Source organism: Balaenoptera musculus, chromosome 3 (genome assembly GCF_009873245.2).
Source record: "Balaenoptera musculus isolate JJ_BM4_2016_0621 chromosome 3, mBalMus1.pri.v3, whole genome shotgun sequence".
Classification (NCBI taxonomy): Eukaryota; Metazoa; Chordata; class Mammalia; order Artiodactyla; family Balaenopteridae; genus Balaenoptera; species Balaenoptera musculus.
In genome coordinates this window covers 109,739,836-109,745,765 of record NC_045787.1, presented here as the reverse complement: position 1 = coordinate 109,745,765, position 5,930 = coordinate 109,739,836, and the positions used below count along the sequence as shown (strand labels likewise).

Genomic DNA, 5,930 nt, shown 5'->3' with positions numbered 1-5,930 from the left:
AATATATAAGGCAAAAGCTAACAGCCATAAAAGGAGAAATTGAAAGTAACACAATAATAGTGGGGGACTTTAACACCCCACTTTCATCAATGGACAGACCATCCAGACAGAAAATCAAGAAGGAAACACAGGCCTTAAATGATACATGAGACCAGGTGGACTTAATTGATATTTATAGAGCATTCCATCCAAAAGCAGCAGAATACATATTCTTCTCAAGTGCACATGGAACATTCTCCAGGACTGATCACATGTTGGGCCATAAAGCAAGACTTGGTAAATTTAAGAAAACTGAAATCATATCAGCATCTTTTCCAACCACAATGCTATGAGATTAGAAATCAACTACAAGAAAAAAACTGTGAAAAACACAAACACTTGGAGGCTAAACAATATGCTACTAAACAACCAATGGATCACTGAAGAAATCAAAGAGGACATCAGGAAAATACCTAGAGAAAAATGAAAATGAAAGCACAATGAACCAAATTTATCCCAAATTTATGGGATGCAGCAAAAGCAGTTCTAAGATGGAAGTTTATAGCAATATAATCTTACCTCAGGAAACAAGAAAAATCTCAAATAAACCACCTAATCTTACACCTAAAGCAACTAGAGAAAAAACAAAGAAAACCCAAGGTTAGTAGAAGGAAAGAAGTCATGAGGATCAGAGCAGAAATAAATGAGACAGAGACAGAAAAAAATAGAAAAGATCAATAAAACTGAAAGCTGGTTCTTTGAAAAAATAAACAAAATTGATAAACCTTTAGCCAGACTCATCAAGAAAAAAAGGGAGAGGTCTCAAAACAATAAAATTAGAAATGAAAAAGGAGACATTACAATGGATACCACAGAAATACAAAGGATCGTAAGAGACTAGTATAAGCAATTATATTTCAATAAAATGGACAACCTACAAGAAATAGACAAATTCTTAGAAAGGTACAGTCTCCCAAGACTAAACCAAGCAGAAATAGAAAATATGAACAGACCAATCACAAGTACTGAAATTGAACCTGTGATTTTAAAATTTGCAACAAAGTCCAAGACCAGATGGCTTCACAGGTGAATTCTATCAAACATTTGGAGAAGAGTTAACACCTATCCTTCTGAAATTATTCCCAAAAAAATGCAGAGGAAGGAACACCCCCAAACTCATTCTATGAGACTACCATCACCTTGATAAAAAAAAAAATAGACAAAGATACCACAAAAAAAGAAAATTACAGGCCAGTATCACTGATGAAGATAGACACAAAAATCCCCAACAAATACCTGCAAAATATCCAAATCCAACAATACATTCAAAGGATCAACACCATGATCAAGTGGGATTTATCCCAGGGTTGCAAGGAGTTTTCAGTATCTGCAAATCAATCAGTGTGATACACCACATCAACCAATTGAAGAATAAAAACCTATGATCATCTCAATAGATGCAGAAAAAGCTTTCAAAAAAACTCAACACAATTTATGATAAAAACTCTCCAGAAAGTAGGCATAGAGAGAATCTACCTCAACATAATAAAGGCCTTTTATGACAAACTCACAGCTAACATCATACTCAATGGTGAAAAACTGAAAGCATTCCATCTAAGATCAGGAACAAGATGAGGATGTCCACTCTCACCACTTTTATTCAACATAGTTTTGGAAGTCCTAGCCATGGAAATTAGAGAGGGGGAAAAAAATAAAAGGAATCCAAATTGGAAAAGAAGAAGTAAAGTTGTAAGTGCAGATGATATGATACTATATATAGAAAATCCTAAAGGTGCTACTAGAGCTCATCAATGAATTTGGTAAAGTGGCAGGATACAAAATTAATACACAGAAATCTGTTGCATGGCTATACACTAACAATGAAAGATCAGAAAGAGAAATTAAAGAAACAATCCCATTTACCATCACATCAAAAAGAATAAAAATACCTAGGAATAAACCTACTTAAGGAGGCAAAAGATCTCTACTCTGAAAACTATAAGATGCTGATGAAAGAAATCAAAGATGATACAGGCAGATGGAAACATATACCATGTTCTTGGACTGGAAGAATCAATGTTGTGAAAATGACTATACTACCCAAGGCAATCTACAAATTCAATGCAATTCCTATCAAATTACCAATGGCATTTTTCACAGAACTAGAACAAAAAAAATTTTAATTTGTATAGAGACACAAAAGACCCCGAATAGCCAAAGCACTCTTGAGAAAGAAAATCGCAGCTGGAGGGATCAGGCTCCCTGACTTCAGACTATACTACAAAGCTACAGTCATCAAAAAAGTATGGTACTGGCACAAAAACAGAAATATAGATCAATGGAACAGGATAGAAAGTCCAGAGATAAACTCACGCACCTATGGTCACCTAATGTATAACAAAGGAGGCAAGAGTATACAATGGAGAAAAGACAGTCTCTCCAGTAAATGGTCCTGGGAAAACTAGACAGCTACATGTAAAAGAATGAAATCAGAACACTCCCTAACACCATACACAAAAATAAACTCAAAATGGATCAAAGACCTAAATTTAAGACTGGATACTATAAAACCCTTAGAGGAAAACATAGGCAGAATACTCTCTGACATAAATCTCAGCAAGATCTTTTTTGACCTACCTCCTAGAGTAACGGAAATAAAGACAAAAATAACAAATGGGACCTAATTAAACTCAAAAGCTTTTGCACAGCAAAGGAAATCATATACAAAATGAAAAGACAAGCCATAGAATGGGATAAAATGTTTGCAAACGATGGAACTGACAAGAGATTAATCTCCAAAATTTACTAACAGTTCATGCAGCTCAATCCCAAAACAAACAAACAACCCAATCAAAAAAATGGGCAGAAGACCTAAATAGACATTCCTCCAAAGAAGACATACAGATATCCAAGAGGCACATGAAAAGATGCTTAACATCACTAATTATCAGAGAAATGCATATCAAAACTACAATGAGATATCACCTCACACTGATCAGAGTTGCCATCATCAAAAAGTCTACAAACAATAAATGCTGGAGAAGGTGTGGAGCAAAGGGAACCCTCCTTCACTGTTGGTGGTAATGTAAATTGATATTACTACTATGGAGGTTCCTTTAAAAACTAAAAATAGAGATACCATACGATACAGTAATTCCACTCCTGGGCATATACCCTGAGAAAACCATAATTCAAAAAGATACATGCACCCCAGTGTTCATTGCAGCGCTGTTTCCAATAGCCAAGACATGGAAACAAGCTAAATGGCTATCGACAGAGGAATGGATAAAGAAGATGTGGTACATACATACAATGGAATATTACTCAGACATTTAAAAGAATGAAATAATGCCATATGCTGCAACATGGATGGACCTGGAGATTATCATACTAAGTAATTAAGTCAGACAGAGAAACACAAATATCATATGATATCATTTATATGTGGAATCTAAAAAAAATGATACAAATAAACTTATTTACAAAATAGAAACAGACTCACTGACTTAGAGAATGAACTTATGCTTACCAGGGTAGAAGGGGGAGGGGGTGGGATAAATTGGGAGTTTGGGATTGACATGTACACACTGCTCTATTTAAAATAGATAACCTAACACAACATTGTAAAGCAATTATACTCCAATAAAGATGTTTAAAATAAATAAATAAAATAAAATTTGGGAAAAAAAACATAAAATAGATAACCAAGGACCTACTGTATAGCACAGGGAACTCTGCTCAATACTCCGTAATAAACTAAACGGGAAAATAATTTGAAAAAGAATAGATACAAGTATATATATAACTGAATCACTTTGCTGTACACCTGAAACTAACACAACATTGCTACTCAACTATGCTCCAATACAGCTTGGTGTGCCGCCACCATTTCTTGCACCTTCAGTCTCTGCGCCTTTTGCAGAGCTTCCCACAGCACTATGTTGGGATAGAGCATCCAGAGGTTCACAACCCCTGTGGTCCGTAGGAGCCACTATGAGGAGGGTCCAGGGAAGAATTTACCATTTTCAGTGGAAAAGAAGTAGCAGTTACTAGCTATTATGAGTTTGTACTTTGGGTCTGGATTTGCTGTGTCTTTCTTCAGAGTTAGACAGCAACTGCTTAAAAAATAATCCATGAGACAGATATGTAGAGCAGCATTTTAAGAGGGGCAGTCTCTTTGAAAAAAGGATCAAACTCTTGAACTCAGCATCCTAGATATGTTTGTAAATAAACTTATGGCATAAACCCTTAATGCTTCTTCTCTGAAATATGGAACATGCTAATTGAGCTTGTGCTTACTTTTTATTTGGGCAATATTCCATTATTAGTTTCTTAATTAAATATTACATGATTTAGCTTGTTTCTTGGTCTTAAATTCTGAATTTTAATTTTTGTTTGCTGGTTCAGGAATTTGTCAGTAATTCACTGTGAAAGAGAAATGCAAACTTTGTCCTGTAAGTTTTTTTAATTTAAGGGGAGAAAAAAGATACACTTTTAGTCTTTTTTTACTTTGAAGGAATAAATTCATTTTTCTCCATGAGTGACAATTAGTTAACCATTAGGAAAACCAGTAGTGTATGCAGATTTCAGTTCAAGAGCTTCATTTTATTCATCTAGACCTGTACCTTAAAACTGAAATTTTTCACTTGATAAATGTGCTGACAAACATTAGTCTTATTTAGAACGAATGAAAGAATATTTGAAATGGAATGTAATCGCATATGAGACAATATAGGAAATATTCCCATTTTATTCTGCAGCTTTGACTAGTAGAAATGGGCTACGATATGGCTCTGGTTAGTAATTGTATCCGTGAATCAAAATTATGAGTAGTGAAATGCTGCTTACCACTTAAAATGTAATGACTTAGTTCCTAGGGTTTTATATTAGGGCAGGGGAAAAGTAATTCGCTACTGAATATTTTAATCCCGGTTTGGTCCCTAGAATACCTATCTTTCTTTAGGCTCTTCAATAACCACCTGGCAACTACTTAAATATGGATGCAATTTAGTTTAAATGACTTTGTCCAACCATTCCATGTATTTGTGTGTTGTTTTTTGATTATCCATTGATGAGTCAGATGTTATTCTGTGATTGGAGAGTTTTTCTATATAACATTAAGAATTTCTACCTTTGGGAACAGTGGAAGCAAGAGTAAGAGTTTAGGGTTCATAAAATGATTTTGAATTCTTGGTTCGAATCTTTGCTCAAATACATGTAACATGTATTTGTTACATTTGTAACAAATGTACAAATGTTACATTTGTAAATGTAACATTCTGGATTTTCTTGGAGGAAGTGGGAATAGAGCCTCCTTCCTATTTTATTTTTATAAATTTATTTATTTATTTATGGCTGTGTTGGGTCTTCGTTTCTGTGCGAGGGCTTTCTCCAGTTGTGGCGAGCAGGGGCCACTCTTCATCGCGGTGCGCGGGCCTCTCACCGTCGCGGCCTCTCCCTTTGCGGAGCACAGGCTCCAGACGCGCAGGCTCGGTAGTTGTGGCTCACGGGCTTAGTCGCACCGCGGCATGTGGGATCTTCCCAGACCAGGGCTCGAACCCGTGTCCCCTGCATTGGCAGGCAGATTCTCAACCACTGCGCCACCAGGGAAGCCCCCCTCCTTCCTATTTTTACATTCGCTGAGCTATATAAAAATATTTTAAGTGCTGGAAAAAAAAGCTATACTCCAATATAAAATAAAATAATTTTTAACTGTTCTGGTCATATTAATACCTCACAATAGACATTAGAGTGAAGAACAAGGTTAAAGAGAGTTATTACATGATAAAAGTTGCCATTCACCAGGCAGATAAAACAAATTATAAAACCATAGCCTCAAAGTATATAAAGCAAATTTGATAGTGTTACAGGGAGGAACCAAAAATCTACCATCATGCCAGGAGATTTTAACATAGTTCTCTCAATAATTGTCTTGAGCAAATAAAAAGTGA

General features: G+C 35.5%; 1 pseudogene; it reads left to right on the top strand.

Annotated features, from left to right (window-relative positions):
• The first annotated feature begins 3,917 nt into the window (after positions 1-3,917).
• On the top strand, positions 3,918-4,109 carry LOC118893567 (annotated as a pseudogene).
• The last annotated feature ends 1,821 nt before the right edge of the window (positions 4,110-5,930 follow it).